This window comes from Athene cunicularia (assembly GCF_003259725.1).
Source record: "Athene cunicularia isolate RWA chromosome 3 unlocalized genomic scaffold, athCun1 chr3_part1, whole genome shotgun sequence".
Taxonomy (NCBI): Eukaryota; Metazoa; Chordata; class Aves; order Strigiformes; family Strigidae; genus Athene; species Athene cunicularia.
In genome coordinates this window covers 623267-643627 of record NW_020799097.1, presented here as the reverse complement: position 1 = coordinate 643627, position 20361 = coordinate 623267, and the positions used below count along the sequence as shown (strand labels likewise).

The 20361-nt window shown below is 51.1% G+C and overlaps 1 long non-coding RNA gene across 1 annotated transcript; it reads left to right on the top strand.

The window, feature by feature from the left end:
- The first annotated feature begins 16116 nt into the window (after positions 1 to 16116).
- On the top strand, positions 16117 to 19703 carry LOC113478297. The gene is made up of 3 exons (XR_003398030.1): positions 16117 to 16553; positions 16804 to 16807; positions 17804 to 19703. It is a non-coding gene; the product is annotated as an uncharacterized LOC113478297 (long non-coding RNA).
- The last annotated feature ends 658 nt before the right edge of the window (positions 19704 to 20361 follow it).

Genomic DNA, 20361 nt, shown 5'->3' with positions numbered 1-20361 from the left:
GGAGACCTTAGAGCGGCCCCCCAGGGCTGAAAGGGGCTGTGGGAAAGGGGGGGGACACACGTTTTACAAGGGCATGTAGTTAGGATAAGGGGAAACGGTTTTAAACTGACAGCGGGGAGATTCAGTTTAGATCTGAGGCAGCAATTGTTCCCTGTGAGGGGGGTGAGGCCCTGGCACAGGCTGCCCAGAGAAGCTGTGGCTGCCCCCTCCCTGGAAGGGCTCAAGGCCAGGTTGGACGGGGCTTTGGGCAACCTGGGCTGGGGGAAGGTGGCCCTGCCCGGGGCAGGGGGGGGCACTGGAGGGGATTTAAGGTCCCTTCCAGCCCAAACCAGTCTGGGATTCTAACTTCCACCAAGACAAAGCTGGTGTTGCTGGGATGACCACACTCTCTATAAAGCCAGTGTATCAGCTCCAAGCGGCCCTTGTAGCACCGGGGAGTTATTTTGAGGCAATTTCCTTTCACACACTCACTTTCCTTCCAGCTTAGCGACACGGACACCAGGAACGGGCCCCAGCACTGTCTGGTTTCTCAGCACCGATTCAGCAGGGTCGCGGCCACGTTAGGCTGAGCAGGGGAGGTTGGGCAAGGGGGGGCTGGAGCCGGGGGTGGGGGGCTGGCCAGGAGCCCCCGCAGGACACACACATGGGGAGGGTGGCTCTTGCAGGGGACGGAGTGAAGAGCCTGGGGGTAAAAGCAAGAGGTGAGATGAAAGGGGGATGGTTACGGCCCACGGGGAGAGCAAGGAAGGCCCCAGGGACATCGAAGCTGCTGGTGAAACGGGAGTTTGGGAAGTGTCACCGTTGGAGGAGCAGGGAAGGGACCGGTCACCTCCCGAGCGCGGCGGCATTTTTCCCGTTCCATGGGAAATCAGGGAAATTCCCACATCTGCGCTAAAGCAGCTCTGACTAAGAACACCCTGCAAAGGCACCGAATTCCCCTGCTTCGAGGCTGTCCCCGGCGCTCGGGGCTGTGCTGGCACCCACAGGGGTGGCTGATGCTGGGTATCGCTCCCGGCCGCCGTCACGGCTCCCTCGGCTCCCAGCGTGGCTAACACCAGCTTCTCCCTGGGAGCCGCCTCCGTGGGCTCGTCCCACGGGGGCGAGGACAACGTGAGGGACAAGACACACAGGAAGAGGGAAGACGAACAAGGCAGCAATCCCTGGGTGCGTTAGTAGGAAGAGAAAAAAGTGAAAGAAGGATTCTTCACTACGCACTGGGGAATGAATGATAATATCGGAGGAAAAAGCTCAGCGTGCAATCATTTGTTTTGTTTCAATCTTCGCTTAAAAGGTCAGCTGCAATCAGATGACTAACCATAAAGGTCAGTGAAAAAGGGCCGAGGAGTCGGGCTAAGAGAGAACGGTAGGTTAAAGATTTCTTCTACGTGCTGGGTGTTTCCAGACTGGTCAGGTCTGACTTAATCCCTACAGATGTACGTAGGGAGGTTGGTAAGGTGATCTCAGAACTGCAGGTGAGGGGCTCTGAGAAGTCATAAGGAACAGGCAAAGTGCCCAAACGGGAACAGGACAAACGTAAGAACATCTTTAAAACGGGGGAAAGGAGGACTCAACCTAACCTCAGCTCCTGAAAAAACATGGAATGGGTCAACAGAATCCATCCGTACCGACAGGAGAACAAGGTGAGAACCAACAGCCCACGTGGTTTGACCCAGAGCAAATCCCGTGAGATGAACCTAATTTTCTTGCAGGCACGGAGGAGGCACAAACTCTGATATAGTGAGAGATTTTGGTGAAGCTCTCTGACAGGCTCACTGATGTGAGGCTGGAGAGGAGTTAACGACGGCAGATTTTAACAGACGGGTTGTGGGGAGGCAGAGACAGAAATGGGATTTGTTCTTCAGCCCAGCGCTCCCGCGGGTGAGCCACGCCGGGCACCGCTTCTCAACCAAGAATTGGACCTTTTAGAGAGATTTTGCAAGAAATTAATGGGAATGATGTGAAAACATGAAAAATGGAAAGAAACGGGGTGGTTTCCACCTAGGGCTGGAAGACTGCGGAGGGAGGCAATTATGATCTTCAAATACTGGGAAGAACTGCCGCAAAAGGAAGGGATTATCCTGCCTCAGCTACCCAAACGGGACAGGACAAGACTTTCTAGTCTTAAAACACAGCAAGAAAGATTTAGATTAGAGTTTAGGAAAACCGTTGTAAGCCCCCAGCGCTGGAAGAGTTTACACGTGTATGATAAAGAACTGAGTCCGCTGGAGACTTTTAAGAGCAGATTAGACTGAGAGTGTCAAGAACTGCTTACAAGGCAGTTAATCACGCCGGAGGGCAAAGCATGACGGGATAACCCCTGACCATCTCCTCCAACCCTATTTTCGGTGACTCTGTGATTTGAAATGACCGCAGGGTCCAGTCTGGGCACCCGGGAGCACAGTTGGACCCAGGGCAGAGCTGGAAGAAACAGAGAGGGACGAGATAAGGGAGAGAGAAAGTCAGGATTTGTCATGTGCAGTTTATCTCTCTGCTGCCACCCAAGGCAGGAAGATCAGAGTGAGGTCCCCAGGTAACACAGAGAGAATAAAAGGGGGGAAATGACAACTTCTAAGCATCGCCAGGCCGTCAGGAGCTCCGCTTACTCCAAAGGAGTTCAGTATTAATGCACAAAACGTAGAGAAGGGCAAAGGATTTTTCCACGCCAAGTCTCACTGCCGAAAGCTCCCTGCAACGTCAGCTCCGGCAGTGCACACGGCATGGCCCACGGGACCAGAAGGTGACTTCAGGCAGGTAAAAGTGCTCCGGTCACCAATAATTTCCTTGCAGATTCCGCAGTGTCTGGCGGATGACGTTACAGTCCTGGGGCTGTTTGATTTTCCCTACGCTGGCAGCAGAGCATCAGCCAGGAGAGGAGCCGCTGGTTTGGCCCAAAGGAACACGAACCTTCATCTTTGTTTCTTCCTCCTGTCCCCCCCCTCCCCAGGCAACGGCAGGAGGGCACGAGGTGCCTGGAGAGCTGCTCAGCGACTGCGTTTCATGAATATTGATGATCCACGATCATAACATTTGCAATGCGGAAAACACTCAGCGGGTTTTTTTCCATCTTAGCTTGGTTTTGTTTTGGGGTTTGTTTGCTGTTCTCTGGGGCTGGTTTGTCTTTTTACGAGGGTCTGATGCAGTTTCCCTGATGACGACGTTCGGTGGCTTTAGCGAGGAGCCTCTTTGCTCAGGCTCAAGGTCTCCCCGCGTCCCTGGAACAACCACCCCTCGTAGTCCTACAGAATTCCACAGAACCCTGCTGGTTTTATGAGAATAATGAATCAGGTTATAGAAACATGATTTTAAAGAGCCATGTCATGCCTACTGACTGGTCAAAACAGATTACAATTTCTAACTGAAATCTATAAAATTTAGGGTAAATTCATCATAAGGATTTTGGGTTCTTTCTTACGACAATCCATCGGACTTTTCCTGTCATAAATCTCAGATTTATTCCTCAGATGTGGACGGTTCTATACGCCAATATTTGCATTTCCAATGATTATCATAAGTGAAAACTTTAAAGGGGCCAAACATCTGCCCCCCACCTTTGAAGAAGAGTGCCGTGGAGGCTTGTTGCCCCTCCATGACAGCCGTGTCCAGGTACAACGTAGAGAAGTTCAGGTGTGAGGGGCCCAGGAGCCACAGGCGTGGTGCAAGCTGAAGGACTGAGAGAGGCAGCAGCTGGATTAGCGAAGACGTAACGCAGGCCGTGTACACTTGGGTGGCTGGTTCGTTGTGGTGAAGCTCAGCAGCCCACAGGAGCAGCTACTCATAAATTAAACAAATCCTGACATAACCCCCAGCGTTCAGACCCTCTCGGAGATGGAAATCTCTTCGCAGACACGGGTTGGAAGGGCTGCAGAAGAACCAGCAAGATGCTTGTGTGACTCTAACTGAGGGGGAGTGTGGTGGGACGAAGGCGGATGGCTACCAAGGCCCACAGCCTGCAACAACTACAGATAATTACTCCCCGAGGAGCATCCGGCTCTGTTTTTGAACTGTTGGAGGACAGTTTTAGTGGGCCCAGACCTGCTGGGCAGGGGTAGCTGACTGCAGACCCGTCGCTGCCCCCGCAGTGGAAGGGGTGGGTGAGAGGTTTGGAGGGGGCGACTCTTCAAGAAACGCGCTGGGCTGCTCCACGGCCAGTGCCTGCTCCTGCTGGACGCTTTCCAGCGGTGTCGGTCTCCAGGCCAGGGTCACTCCTAGAGCAACGGCGCTGGTGTGGTGCCAGTGATGTGGGTGCAGGACTCTGTGTCTGAAGTGGGTGCTAGAGCCAGGGTCACCAAAACGACATCTGTGCTGGGAAGGGTGGGGGGAGTGACCCGGCCATGGCAAGGACGGAAGGACGTGTTCAGGGAGATTTGTACAGCTCCTGGTTCCCCTTCTTCTTGCTCTCTTGTGCGTGAAAGAGCCACCCAGAGAGCGACTCAGCTCCGAAACCTCCAAAACATTCGGCAGTGCAATCACGACACGCAGGGGTAGCTCAAAGCAAGGTTTAACAGACGTTTTACATCTCAGATTCGCCCAAGAAACCTGGTGACGTTTGCTGCCCTGAGCCCTGCTTCTCTTCCAGCCCTTCGAGCCCCAGGTCCTGCTGCTCTCACACGTCTGCCCCGGGACCTCACGCAGAGGGGACACAAAGCCCTCAGGTCTCCTCCCGACCCCGTTCCCAGGCACGAGGAGCAAGCTGCTCCAACCCCGATTCCCTACTGCTGAAGCAGAGCTAAAGGTCATTATCATCTTGGTAAAGTACCCTGCGATTTACTTTTTATTCAAAGCTGCAAAAGACCTAAATGTTTTCACTACTGAGTAGTTTTTAGGGTATTTCAGCACCAAGGTGACTGCAGCCACTATCAGTACGCTGCGTGGACTCCCCAAGACAAAGGCTGTGCTGGAAGCCTTTATTCCAGAACGTTTTTGGGGTTTGGGGTTTTTCTTTTGAGTTTGGGGTTTGGTTTTTTTTTTCTGTTCCTTGATGATCTGATGACACCCTGTGGACTTTTCCCTGTACTACTGTAGCCGTGCAAAGACCCAACAATTTTATTCTTTTTCTCCCCAGTGGCTCTTCTACCCCGTTTCCCTACATTTTTCTCCAGTGACTTTTTCCTTCAGGCCATTAACTCAGACTTTAATGGCTCTGAGGAAGGGAGCCACGTCACTAATATGATTTGGCAGACACTGTTCCTGTGCCTCGCTGTCTCGCTAACATTTGTTGCTTTGCAGTGCGATGGTGGAGTGACCCAGAGCTCCCCGTGACCACGCAGGTTTCAGATGTTCCAAGCGATCCGTCCACTGGGATTGCAGTGGTACGAGATCTCCTCCTCCTCCACAATGCATTTCCCCAGATTTAGACTCTGTCTGGAAGAATATACTTGTCCCTTGTCCCCTTGGTCCCGATTTCTACGCCAGCAGAAGGATGTAACAGTTATTTGTAGCTGTTCTGCCTCACCCTGTGTTGCCCAAATGCTTATTCACGTCGGGGGTCCAATCCCAGTCAAGCGCTGATCCTTGAGGAGCAGCGCTGGTGGGGACACAGAGCAGCCACTAGCCCCCCACACCAGACCACGCTTGTCCCTCTCAGCTTCCCTCAGTCTCAGAAGAAACATTAAAGGAAGGGAAGGAGTAGGAATTCAACTTTCTTGCTCCTCATCTCCTGTTGAATTGACACTATGAATGCAGGCAGAACCGCCCAACCAAAACCCACCAGACAGCTGGAAGAGAGCATCAGAACTTTCAGTGGCAAAATATAAGGACGAGAGCATCTGAGTTTTCAGAGGAGCATCATTCCAACAGCAGGAACGTGCCGGGAGAGCTCGGGAGTGGCATTGGGTGCAGGTGTTAACGTGGATGGAGCCTGAGGGGGCCACGCTGCAGAGCAGAGACAGGGGGAAAACATCAGACCCGGGTGCGGTCTGGGGAAAAGAACAGTCAATATAGTGACAAGGCGAGATTTAGACTAAACCTTGGATGGAAACTTAGGCTGAATTTAATCAATAAAATTGTCCCAAATGGTAGCCACAGAAGGAGTCAGCCTTGCAGATTTTGATCATCCCCTTCAGCTCGGCGGTGGTGACAGCCACCAGAAAGTCTGTCGTTAGTCAGAGGTGAAGACAGTGGGTAGCCGAAGGCCTGCAGGACAGCTCAGCCAAGGAAATGAGATGAGGCTCAAACACCGCCAAGGAGTTTTCTGTGCAATGAGGGGAAACCTTTGAAGGAATATCAAACGTGTAAGCACAGAAAAAACAGAGAAATGTTCCTCCTGGGGTGGAGGCAGATAGAGCCACCAAATGTACTACAAGAGGCTAGTGAAGATGGCCAGAGCACTTCAGCCCCGGCAGAAGTTTAAAACGTTAGGTGGAATAAATTGAATGGCCACCCCTGGGTTGGATGTTCACTGAGACGTAATTCCAGCCCCTTTGGTTAGATGTCTGCTGGAATGTTTTCTGCCCAAAAAAGCATGCGGCACCCTGCTGTGAGCTGTCGGAAGAGGTAGCTGAACCGAGACAGATGAGGTGAGATGAGATGAAGATGAGATGAGATGAGATGAGATGAGATGAGATGAGATGAGATGAGATGAGATGAGATGAGATGAGATGAGATGAGATGAGATGAGATGAGATGAGGTGAGCAGAGCAGAGCAGAGCAGCCAGTCAGCAGAGTTCCTGGTACGGTGACGATTTCAGGCCATCAGAGACCACAATGATTAGTCACATCGCTCCCTCCCTCCCTTCGGCTAAGTTTGGAACCAAAGAGAAAAGCAGTACATCAACTTCCCCTACAGAGGGAGAAACAATCCCCCTGGGAGGCCCGTGGAGCCCGGCTCTGGAGGCTGCTCTTCCTCTTTCTGTGCACGGTGAAGGCGAAGAGCAAAACTCCAGCTGCAGAAGACAGGTCCCGTAACCCAGCTGCATGCAACGACCCGTCCGCCGACGTGTTCCGGGCTCCAGCTGCAGAAAGTGGCACCTGGTGCTAAGCGCATCACTTCCCAAGGAAAGGGAAATGAAGTCTGCATCCTTTCTGTGGCAGCGGAACAAAGCGATCTTGTCTGTGATCGTGTATGACAATCTTGTGTGCGTGAGCGAAACGCCAGGCCTGCTCGGGTCCCTCCCTGATTCCGAGGATGCTGATGGATCTTGTGTGACAGGTGAGAGCACCAGCTCTGAGCTTTCACACTGCTGGCAACGAGCTCACGCCTGAGCGTTAGGGCACGTTTCGTGTCCTTTCAGATCGCGGAAGCACACGGAAAGTCAATCTGCTGCGTACCTTGCCCTAGACTTGCGCTCAGCCAAGAGAGTTGTGATTGCCTGGAGGAACATGTGGTTACCAAACAATATTTAGACAATTATACTAAACAGTGAAACTTGTGGAGAGTGGGCAAAGGCTCTCGTGAGGAATCCCATGGTTACAGGCAGTTTAATGACGCAGGACTCCCAAGCCAACTTTTTCACCTAGAGCCCGTCAGAGCCCGTCACTCTCTGAAGGGGATCTTACAGATATTCCACACACGGAGGGGTTAACTGATCTGAAGGTATCTGACGTTACGTGTGATCTTGATTAAGCCGAGTGGTGGAGCGCTGAACTGGAATCACAAGTACAAACGACAAGAATCACAGAGCCTTTCCCAACCTGAACCATTCTGTGACTCGGCGACAGGTAGCAGAAAGCAGCAATTGCAGTAAATCGCCAAATCACAACACAAACACCATCCCAGGCTCCACGACACGCTCACCACCGCGACCCAGAGCATCCCTAGTCCCTGCGGAGGAGTACACAGGTCGAGACCAGCCCAGGCCTCTTGCTCTCCTCAGAGATCTTTTGCTTGTTGTCCGGATTTCAAACTCTGCGGGGCTGAGCCATGGATACGCTCCCTCGCCGCTGGCCTGGCTAACTCGGGGAAGATCCAAACCCTTCTGCAACTCAGGGACAAACATTTACACAACCACTCGATCCGCTCAGCGACACAGCCAGCTGATCGAAAGAAAAGGCTGTTTCCTTTGTGTTCCCTTTGTGTTGAGATCAGCTCAGGTTTATTTGCAACAGCTGTGCTCGGTCCCTCCTTCCCTCCCCGGGCTTCATGAGCCCTCGCCCTCCTCCCCTGAGCCTCCTTCCATTGTGGGGATTTATCGATCGGTCCAATGGCTACGTGCGTGTCTGGCTGAGTGGTGAGCTCAAACAAACATGGAACAGCTTCTGCACAGCAAAATCCTGCCCAAGGGTGGAGCCAGGGTAGCAGCTAGAAAGACTTATTTGAGGGAAGAAATTGGAATTTCTGCATATTCACCCAGAAGATGTAGGGTGAGTCCCACAGCCTCGGGAGAGAGGGGTTTTAATCTAGTGTCCTGCCCAATGGGGATCATCAATCCCCTTCCTTAGGCAGGTCACAGTCAACTCCATGACTCCTGTGAAAATCCTTGTTGTTGCCAATAGGCAAAAGATGTTTTATCAGCCACAGGCTGAAGGGAAGGTAAATCCCTACAGAGGGAGCGAACATCTTGCAGGTCAGTTGGTGCTCATGGGCAAAACAGTCTCAGCTCAGGAAATTTCCCTTTATTGTCAACTAACATAAACTTTTCATGACTGGATTAGGTATTGAGAAAAGCTAGAAGACAAGCAATACAACAAACACTTAGGGAAATTCTTTTTCTCCCCCTGCCACAGACTGAACTTCAGCCCAAGACCTTTTCTCCCTGCAGCTCCCCATCTTCTCACCCCACACCGCACCCCCTTTGGCGAGGCAACGGGCGATGCGGGAGGTTGGGGTCGGTGCTTAACGGTTTCCATCTACCACTCCTTGCTTCTTACTCTTTTCTTCTGCTGCTCCTTGCCTCCCGCTCCTCCCCTGCTCTGGTGGGGGAGCTGCAGCCCCTTTGGGGTGCCCCTGCTCCGGTGTGGCTTGTCCCCACGCCACAGACCTGTCAGAGGTCTGTCTCCTGTGGCACAGAGTGCCACCTTCCAAGAGTGTGTCTCCAGCAATGTTGCCTTCCAGGTGCTTTCTTTGTTTCCTCCTCTTGCTGTTTCTTCTCACAGATCTTCTCCTGTGCCCCAGGTTGTGTCACCACCCTGCCCTTGGATTTCTAAACAAAGCAGCTCGGCCTCCCTCAGGCCAGAATCGATCTCCAACGGCTGGTCGCTGCTGTCGCAGGAAACAGCCTGTACTAACAGTCTTTTCTCCTGAAACAAAGAGATAATAATTCTGTAACTTCTTGGGATAAAATGACTTTCACCCAAAACAGGCATTGTGGGAGGAGTCCCTGGAAGAGGTCAAAGAGGGGTTTGGAATGGGAGGACTTGTAGGATTTGGTGATGTACCCTCAGGCTTGGGAGATCCCGGGAGTTCAAGGTAGCAGATTACCCAGACTGTTCATCACCTGAATCTTTTTTTTTTTTTCTGAATAACTGGGCATAGGTGATGGTGTGTGGGAGGGCTGGATCCTCATTCACACCCTTGGTGTAACTTCAGATTGTTGCTTCAGAGGAGTGAGGAACCAAAGGAATGGGCCCGTTTGTCGTCACACCCCTTGTCAATGGTCCAACACCTCGAGGAGCTCCCGGTGCACGCTGAGAGGCAGGGAAAGGTGCCGGGAGTTTTGTGAACAATGGAGATATGCTGAGATGTCTGCAAGGTAAAGGGAGGAGCCCAGAAGATAAGACAGGCTGCAAGTTCAAAGCTGAGTTAACAAACTCTCCCTTAGCGGCACTGAACAAAGACTTTCCTTCAAAGGGAACGCTCTCATTTTCTCCGTATGGATCTCCAGGAGAGCATGAGGACCGAAGGGAAGAAACACCTCTAACTGCCTGGTCAGGCTGCCTAGAGTGAGAAGATACTCTCTGTAGGCACTCATTGGGGAGACAGACAGCGCCTCTCCCACACGCTGCTGCGGCAGAAGAACTGATGGAAAGTACAAGGTCTCTGCTCTTGCCTTTGTGTTTCTTTTTCCTGACGATTCTGCCAGCGGCGCAAGTTTCAGTGAGGACACCGGAGCTTCCCCCACCTCTCACCTCACAGCGAAGGAGGGGAATTTGTTGGAAAGAAGTGGCAAAGGAGCCCTGAGGGACACTGGCAGGGGGCTGCCACCTACAAGAGCCTCAGTGGACCGAGCGTGGGCACTAGCGGGGGATGCGCATGCCCCTACAACGGCCCGGGATTCGCTGAGCAAACCAGACGTGGTGGGGAAGGGCCAGGTGATAGAGAGAAATGATGACTTGTTTTGAGACTTATTTACTTACTTATTTATAGAAAACTGCTTAGCAATTTATTTACTTACTTATAGCAAGTTACAGCATTATAGTATTTTTGAATATTGCTGAGAATCCTGCTTGCCCAGAATGTTCTGTGGAGTGTTACCAAGGACTGCTGTGTTCATCAACACAAAGCCGTTCACTGCGAAAATCTACCAAGAACTGCAGCGTTCAGCAAAATATCATGGTTTTGTCCTTGGGGAACGGGTGTGCTCTAACTGGTTGGAATCGTGGTAATGAGTAAAGGTAGCCATGTACGGATGGTAGCAGTTCCATTGGTTCTCCTAGGTAAGACAGAATGAATAAACCAGCTGAAAAACACTCTTGTTATTCAAGAAATTGGCCAAGGGAATCTGAGCGTGCTGCGGGGCAAAGTACGAGGTGAGAAAGACAACGAGCCTTCCTCCCAGAGCCCCCCGGAGACGCCCCCCAGGGGCAATGGGCAGGGACAAAGAGAACATCAACTGCCGACACCAGCCTCTAGAGCTGACCCAGCCTCACCCTGCACACGGGTGTTTGTGTGACGGAACCCCATGAATGTGGGCATCCACACTCGACCAGTTTTGGTCAAATGTGTGGTGGGGGTGCAAGCTGTGTGGAGAGAACCCCTTGCACCCCGGCGCTGGAGGAAACATCCCTGCTGTGTAACTCGATGGGAGTTGTAGAGTCTTTTTTCCGTGAATTGCAGGAGCTCGTCCTCTGCCCTGCCCTGGGGCAGACGGCACATGGGCTGTGCCCGCAGAGGTGTTCCAGAGCGCCGAGCAGCCTCTCGCAAAGCGGCTTACGGCCGTGCCTCTGCCTAGCTGGAAAGGTGAAGGACTTCATCCCCTCACCACCTGCAGTTCTGGACACGGGAACGTTCGCTTTCTCAGGCACCAAGTAGGGTTTGGCTGGTGCAGTTGTGTCCGCGATGGGAGCTCTGCAGACATACCCGGTGTCCGTCAGAAGTCATCCTCACCCTCGTCACTGACCCACAGAGAAACGCTGACAGGAACCTTTCACTGAGCCCAGGAAGAACAATCAGTCCTTCACCATCAGAAGTAATGGAAGGTCGGGATATGAATAGCGAAAAATTCAAAGGAGAATCATAGAATCACAGAATCGTTTAGGGTGGAAAAGACCTTTAAGATGATCAAGTTCAACCGTTAACCTCACGCTGCCAATTCCGTTACTAAACCACATCCCTAAGCAGCATGTCTCTGTATGTAACACAGCCGGTACTTCTGCAGCAAAACCAGGTCCTAAATGTCAAAATATCAAAAAAATCAAGCATCTGGCTTGACTGCCACTGCACCGTATTCCCCACTATTTCACTTTCCAGAAAATACAAAGCGCCAGCTCAGGCCCTGGAGCAGTACACGGTTTGAAGCAACGTGGTTCCTCCAGTCACGCCTCTATCAGGTTTAATAACACAACTGTCGAGGAGCGTGCGGAGATTTCTGAGCTGATCCTGCAACAGACTGGCCTGCTTGGGTCTGCAGTGCTGGAGTTTCACCCCCACATTCAGGCTGACATGTGGGTGACTCCCCCAGCCCTTCCCAGGGGGGTGAGTTTCCCTTTCGGCTCCCCCCAGGGTGGGGCCTGGCAGACAGCCGTTGGGTGAAGGAGCCCCGGGGGTCCCGCAGTCAGTATCCCAAGGCCGGGCGTCCCCCAAGGGATAACAGCGGGGACCCCTGGCAGGAGGGGCAGGCTCTGTGTGAGGGGGACGCCCTGGGCAGAGTTCCCTGCTGGGGAAGGACCTCCCGCCTCCCCGGGACTGGGCTCCGGGCAGCTCTGGCTTTTGTAAACGCGGGCTGTGCCGACATTCAGTGTGGGGCTTCCCTGGTCTGATGTGTTTGGGTTGTTGACCCGGTTGTCTCCCGTCCCTTCTCTGGCAGACGGCGTGTCACCAGTTATCCCCCCATTGCTGGCCGTGCTGGTCGTTGTTGGGGGCAGTGGGATTGATGTCGGTTAGCTATGATCTGACTGACTGGTCTGTGCCCCCAGCGCTCGCCCATGTGCTGACCCTTTTGTATCCAACACAGTCTGGTTATTGGTTCATCTTTGTGCCGCCTGTGCCCTTTAGGCCAGGCCTGATAACTGGCAAAGCAGGGTTTCATGGGGATAACGCTTTGCCTGGCCGAAGAAGCCCGGCTGGACCTGGGCTGGCTCCCTGTGACCCCCGGTCAGGTGTCTGCGCTCCTATCAACCCACCCACCACCGGTGGACAACAAGGGGCAAGAAGAAAACACCCCACTCTGCTGTCAGCATCCAGGCTGTGTCTCTCGTTTTCATTCAAGGTTGCACTCAAGGATTTGCACAAAGATTTGGGCTCCTGGTTTTTGTATCACTTTCAGAACTTAAAATAATTGTTGTAAAGCTGGAGGCCCGGAGCCCTCCCCCACTAGAAGGGCCATCTGCTCATTGTTTTAGCTCAGCAATCTGACATTTGCATGTTCTTTTTCCTGGCTGGAAGTGTCAACCTGCAACCAGCTCACTGCCTGCTTTGAATCTGAGTTCAGAAATAGGATTTAAACAGACTGACCGATTCTGCTTTAGCGCGTAATTCCTGTTTAATAAATTCGAATTATTTAAGCTTAAAGCAAAATGATCCTAAGAACCTTGCTGCTGGTTTTTGCAAAGCGGGGATGGTGCTGGGTTCATGGTAAAAGGAAGGACTGACCTTATTGTACATCAGGGCTGAACGGATCCCCTCACAGTGAACTGTGCTTCACTTCCTCCGGTGCAGCCTCAAGAGATAAAATTAGCTCTGAGGAGAATGACCCTGAGAGCAGCTGGCCGACGAGCCACTTGCTCCCAAACATCTCTAATAAGCTGTCATTTGTACTTCAGCCATTGATCTTCTTGCCACACCAAGAGCCAGATAAATGATGAACTGAAAGAGGGTTGAGGGATATTTTTTTCAATAAATATCAACATTGAGTTGGGTGGCTTGTGCAGCTGCTTTGGAAAGGCAGACCTGTGCCGAGCATGGGTCCCTGGAGGTGCTGGTGTGCAGGGTAGAGCGTCCTCTCCAGAAGCACCCAGTTGCTCCCGGTTAACCTCGGGGCTTTGCTCCATTTCCTGACGTGCCAGGACTAGAGGAAAGTCCTTGCACTAGAGAGACAAACCTCCTGGCTGGGCGCTCTCCGCGTAGGGAGATAGCACGAAGAAACCTGCTTTCCTCTGGGAAGGACCTCCTCGGGTCCCCAGGAGGCTTCCAGCTTCGCCCGGTGTGCAGAGGGACGTGCTGCGGCGCTCCCCGAGCTCACAGTCCCTGGGGCCCGGTGTGTCTGTGCCCGGGCCGAAGCTCTGCCCAGCCCTGTGCGGAGACGCAGGACAGCCTTACTGCCAGGCTCATGTGGTGCCTACGGGGGGAAAGCGAGCAGATGTCTTCAAGAACACACTCAAATTCTTCCGAACTTTGAATCAGAGCCCCCCTCCTATCACTTCTGCAGGCATCACCCCGTGGCAGGGCGGGACGGGCAGCGTGCTAGCGGGCCGGTCTCTCTGGAGGCTCTCTGGTAAGTAAGCAGAAGCAAGGAAAAACGAGTAAGGAGCAAAAAAAAAGATTCTCGATTTCTACTGCCTTTTGTACTCATGAAAAAGGGACTTCCAAAAACGGATGTTAATTTGCTAATGACAAAGCGATTCTCAGTCTTAGAATATTCAGACTCTTAACGTCTAAATGAATATAATGAATGCTAATGTGCTAATCACAAGCTGATTCTAAGCCTTACAGCACTCAGATGCACTCTTAAAACCCCTGATCACAAAGAATAAGGCCGGATAATAATTTGAGCTTCAGTATTTTAATTTCCTACGTGAAAATAACTTTCTAGCCCCCGCGATAATAGAAACAAGTTGAAAAATGCCCAAAGCACAACGTAAAACTTCACAAACTGAATTTTAGCCTCCTTTCTATTTTAGCGGGCTGCTGGTTTTTTGTTTGTTCGTTGTTACTTCTTTGCAGATAACCCTGCTGGCGTAACATCCATCTCCAAAAGGGCAAAACCTCAATTTGGTCGTGTTCTCCACTCAGCCTGGCCCAGGTGCGAATCCAGGACAAGTCAAACCTTCAGATGAGAGCGCTGGATGCAAAGTTGGTGCCGACCACCACGGGGCTGGGCTTTTGTAACGGGCAGGCCTAAAGCCACTCACACGCGTGCCGTTAAAAGCAGGTGGAAGTCAAGTAACAGCAGAAAAGCAAGTTGGGAGCAGAGAGTGGCTGTTCCCCAAAGAGTCTGTGGGTACAGCTACACCGCGCCAGGCAGCCAACCTGCGGAGCGCAGGCGTTCTCATTAAAAGAAGCCAAAATAATTTGGATTACGTTCTCTGCAATGCAGCATCCAAACGGGCTTCCTGTCAGCCTTCGCACAGTGCCTAACGCCATACGAAACTGTCGGGGAAATGGGACACTGGTCTTTGGGTAGGAGCAGAGAGAAGCGAAGTTATTTATAATAAAATTTGTTAAGGCTGGCAAATTGAGAGTTTCTGAGCCTGTTTTGCCTAAAGCAAAGGCAGTCTGCAGCTGACTGAAAGCGATGGTCTCCCTCCAAGTGCAGCTGCAGCTCCCAGCTCCCAACACCTGTCAATCTTTTTTTTACCTGGGTGGATAAGGTCATTTTCCTGCAGGGGATAAAAAAAGGTGGTTTTCACCACACCTTTAACAGCAAATTGTTAACGGGGTACAATGAAGAGGAACAGTGAATGCTAGAATGTGTTGTCCTGTTGTCTGAAGCCTGTGGGAGATGGTAAATATAAAGCCCTTCCTAAGGTACACTGGGGGCAGAATTTTTATCTAGCAGGGTCCAGTTTGAATCAATGCTTTGCTTCTTCTATAAATCCTTGTGTTAATCTCTTCTGCGGGGGAAGAGTGAGAGGGAAGACTTTTCTGTTAAGAAAGCCTGTGGAGCAAATTATTCTCCCCAGGTTTCCCCGGCAAGGCTGGGGCTGTTTTATTCAAGCCTCAGTGGAAGCATTTGAAGAGCAGCTCCATTTTGCTACCGACAGCACTTGGTATCAGCTGCGGAGGGACCCTTGTGTGCCAGCGGCGGATCCTGGGCTCCCCGGAGCAGCTGCAGATGCTCCCTGGGGAGTGCAGGGAGCTCCTCGGCCCTGATGATGCACCGAGACTTCCTGCGCAGCGAGTTCCCTCTTCGCTTGCTGACCAGGAGCTTGCTTTGTTTATTGGGTTTGGTTTGGTGTTTTTTTACTTTACCGCCTCATAACAGCTACTGGCTTTATTCTAAAATTAGCTTTATGTGCTTTGGCTTTATGTGCTTTACATGCTCCTCTGAACAAGGAAACTGGGGATGCAGTGGTAATAATAAAAAAATATACGCCTTGGTGAGTCATCCCTGTTTATGTTTATTTTTACTTCGGAAGATGAGCTTTCAGGCTCCAGAGTGCAACACAGACCGTGGCTACGTGACCTTTACAGTGGCTTCTCTTCCTGGAGATATGTTTCCAGCTCGGATACAAGGCTGAAGGAGCATGTCAAATCCCGGCTTTGCTTCGTCTCATACGTGTCACTGGCTGCCAAGGTGGGGGCATGCAAACGTGGCAGTACACAAACCTACCGGGGGGTTCAGCTGGAGGAGAGAAGGCTCTGGGGAGACCTTAGAGCAGCCCCCCAGGGCTGAAAGGGGCTGCGGGAAAGGGGGGGGGACTTGTCATCAGGGGTGGGATAGGACGATGGGGAACAGTTTTAAGTTGACAGAGGGCAGATTTAGATGAGATCTGAGGCAGCAATTGTTCCCTGTGAGGGGGGTGAGGCCCTGGCACAGGCTGCCCAGAGAAGCTGTGGCTGCCCCCTCCCTGGAAGGGCTCAAGGCCAGGTTGGACGGGGCTTTGGGCAACCTGGGCTGGGGGAAGGTGGCCCTGCCCGGGGCAGGGGGGGGCACTGGAGGGGCTTTGAGGTCCCTTCCCACCCAAACCAGTCTGGGATTCGATGATTACCCTTGATTTTGTACTTTAAAAGGAATAGTGTGGGAATTGGGTAGACACCAGCTGTGGGGTTCATGCTTTTGTGACTCATGAGCAGAAAGACTGTCCTCTGAAAGGGATTTTGATGCCTCATCGTGTCTGTCCTCATGTTTGAAAAACGTAGATTTGTTCCATCACAGGAACCGATCAGGACGAAAGGAAGATCATGTGAACTTTATGGACCTGATTTGGAGCTAGAAGTGCAGGAGAAAACCTGAAGTCTTGGCTCAGCAGTGTCCAGCTTTCAGCTGGCTGGGAAGGAGGAGCTGAATGCGCTGGCAACGCCGTGCTGTAAGAAACACGGACTAAGGGCTGCCTTTCTAACGCTCAATCTCAAATGGTAAGTATTTGCTACTCACGTAGAATTCAGGTCTCTTAGTTGTAAAGCAGATTGCTCTGTGGCCTTGGAAATATGGCACGTGTGCAGGGGGCAACAACTAAGCATAAAAAAAAAGAGACAAGAGATAGCTGTAGGAGACAAAAGGAACATTTTAAGGCATGGAAATGCACTGGTTTGAAAACCAATCAAGTGGACAGCGGAGGCTGGCATTACAAGTCGAGTGGATTTGGGAATGTATTTGAATGTTGGATAAGTAGGGTAGGACGTGAAAGCTTTTGCAAATGAAGAGAGTGATCTCATTTCTACCAGGATAAGAGCCAGTGAAGAGCTACGTGGGGAAAAGCAATTCTGGATTGGGAAATGATGTAACAGAAATGGGTGGATATAAGCAGGGCACGACTGCACTGGGGAAGGGTTTTGCAGTAACCGAGGTACAGTACGTGACAGCCTGGGTGAGATTTCTCTCTGAGGAGAGGAGAGCTGCTATTTTAGATATTTTACACACCCGCCACCACCCTTCCCGCTGAAGGTGGTCTGTTCCATGGTAAAGCTCTGCCGTGCTTAGCATTTGCTCTGCATCAGTGGGTTCTTACCTCAAAAAGGTGCAAATTAAATTCTGTTCTGCTCAAAAGCCACTGCTGAATTTCTCAGGTTACCCTGAGCAGGGTTCAAACAAGGAGGGGAGAATTGGGGCCATGTGTTCCAGTATGACACGTGGATTCAACCCATTCAGAGGGCGGCTGTACTGGCCGGGGTATTTTATTGGCAGAACTTGATCGTGTAGGGGGATCAGTTCCCCAGAAATACTGAATTCAGTGACACAGTAAGTTGCAAAGGACACTTTGTCACTAGACCTAATTTCTCTAGCATTTTTAGCCAGATGCAGGATTCTTGCCCAAGACTGTTGAATAGTTTTCTGAGTGGCTGCAGCTGAATGGAGTCTAGCACAAACCTCACTGTAGATTGGAAACATTCGGGGTACTTTCAAAAGACAGAGCTATAATTAATGGGGTGTTGAGCTTTTGAAGCATGTGCATGTTGTGGTTTTTTTTTTTTAAATTTAATTAACCGGTTGTTTAAGTTAAATAAAAGTAACTTGTAAACCCGATGACATATGCCAACTATACCTAAGTGAATGAATTACTCTTTGTTTGATCTGTTTGAAAGGAGTAAATATTTACGAAAATATGATCTTAGTATTAGTTTCTATGCACTGAGCACATAACCCATTTTGTATCTTTGGGCAATTTTCAGGAGACAGGAGAGGATGACGGGAGGCTGCCTCGGACCAGAATGCCCTATCCTTAAAGAATTTGTCTACATCAAGGCAACGTGGAGATGAGACTGGAGTTAACTGGGATCTGTTAATTGAATCTGGCCTCTTTGTCAGAGCAGAGAAAGCCCTAACTGGGCCTGTGACTTAGTTCTTAGATTTTTGAAAGGCATTTTGGTACCTGAACCTCACCTGTATGGTCTAATCGCAAGGTGGTTTGCTACAGAATTTAAGGATCTGCAAGAATTTTTGTCATTAATCCACAACAAAAGACGGCAGAACATCTAAAACTGGCCAAGACAACCCCTGCTTCTTGGCGACCATTCCCAGCTACTGATTTGTGGAAAGAGTGTAACGGTCATAACACAAAACCCCTTGGATAAAGGCTGTAAAATGCTGTTTACATATCTGGAGTGACCTCCTCACCAATTCGCTTAAAACCTTCACATTTCACATAAAATTTTGCAGAAAATATTTATATTCCTGCACTGTCCTTGCCTGCAGTCAGTTGCTATCAGATGGGGTTGCTTGCTGTTGTGGCCGTGTCATTTGTCAGTCAAAAAGCCAGTGATTAATATCTTCCAGCTTGACTGACATCCAATTTGGGGACTGAATGACCTTCAGATGGTAATTTAAGACTCAGAACTCCAGGCTTAATGTAAATCCTGAGTGGAATAACATGATGGCTCACATCCTTAAGATAAATCAATTGATACGTGATTATTTTAGGCCACAAATATTTCCTTAGCTCACTGGATGAATGATTTGTTTTTACTTTATCCAAAATTTTTCTGTTTTAAACCCCTGGAAGTGACTATTAAATAAGCTGGAGTGAGGTATGGATAGAGAGCAGAATGCATCTTAGCACAGTCCCCTTTCTAACTCATCTCCCTGGCAAGTTCACGGTTATGGTTAACAAGGCCAAGCCACTAGAGGCGATGAAGGCATCTCACCAGGTACACAGGGACACGATTTGCCCAGAGAAAAAAGTCAAATGGTTGAGTATGAGCTGGTGGTGCCACCTCACCATAAACTGGGCAAGTGGCATGCTGGCTACGGGAGGAAAAATTACCATTCCTCCTGTATTTGGCACTGTTGGGGCCTCGCCTTGAATAAAGATTTAATCTGAGCTCCCTCCAGTTCAAGAGGGATGGGGAGAAACTGGAGAGAGCCAGCACAGGATTACCGAGATGCTCGAGGTCCTGGAGTTCAGGCTGGACAGCAGGGAAAACCCCTCCAGGTGCCGGTGAGCACCAGTTACCCAGGCTGGGGGGAATCTCCAGGCTGGGGTGATTTCAGGACCATGAACCCAGCCTAATGCTGCTGGCAGCGCTGCTTGAAGGGAGATTAACTAGAGACCTCCCCATGGCTCTTCCAGCTGACGCCTCTACAACTCTGACTCTCAGTGTCAATCCTGCAGGCCACTAACATCACGGGTTGGAGCGTGCACCATATTCCATTTCAGTAAAATAAGCAAGCTTTAACTCTGGGAGTCAGTTTGAGATTCACTGAGGAGGTGGAGAAGTGGTCTTTCATCTTAGACCTTGGACTGGCCTACCTCTTTCACATCCTCAGTAAGAGATTTTTCTCCAAAGACTAGTCCACAATGAGAAGTTGCTCCTCTCCCTCTGCTCAGTTCAGCCTTGTCTTGTACAACCCTTTATGCTGCACATTTTTGCCCATTAATCTGTTTCGGCTCCATCATCTAGCTGTCGTCCACTGCAGGGGCCATGAGAATTAAGGTGCACAAACACCCTTAAGGACGTCGGCCTCAACTTTCTTTTGTCCCTGGCATGGCATCCACTGATGGTGGCTTTCCCACACAGACACATACTACGACTTTCCACATTCTCTTCCCTTAGAAACAGGAACATATGATGCTGCACAGTGTGAGAAGCTGCTCATTTTTCTATGAAACCACAATACGGAAGGAGCGACCATTTGCGATGCTGCACAGACGTACGACCTTTGCAGGTAGGTAACAAGGGCTGGCTTTCAGATAGTGGATAATTAGTTTTTTCCATCCAGTCGGTGATAACCCTCCTTTAACAGGAGGGAAGACGGAAATAAAATCACAAGTCTGAGTGGGTTGGGAGTGTGACCTGGGAGTTCCTGGGGCTTCCACGGGCAGAAGTGGCTTTCGGTTGAGAGAAGACGGGAGTGGATTGCAATGCTGGCAGATGGAATGGCCAAGGGCTGGGACAGCAGCACGTGGATGGGAGCAGGTCACGGTGCAGGTGAGGGACGAGGTGGTTGGTTGTGGGCTGCAGGAAGGAGCAACGGGGGCTGCAGCTCGGGGTGGAGGTGCCCAGAAGAAGATGGCACCTGCGATGCTGGTTTCCACCACGGCATAGATGGAGCTTGATGCCAAAGGGTGTTCGGGCGAGGCATGCGGGTGGTACCGGGGCTCAGGCCGGCGGCAGGGTGCGTGGTTAGTCGGGGCACGCTGGGCAGCTCCGGAGGGAAGGGGGTGCGCGGCTGGGTGGCGGCCAGCTGCAAGGCAGGGCCACGAGTCGCTGGGTGAGGAGGTGGCCAGCGA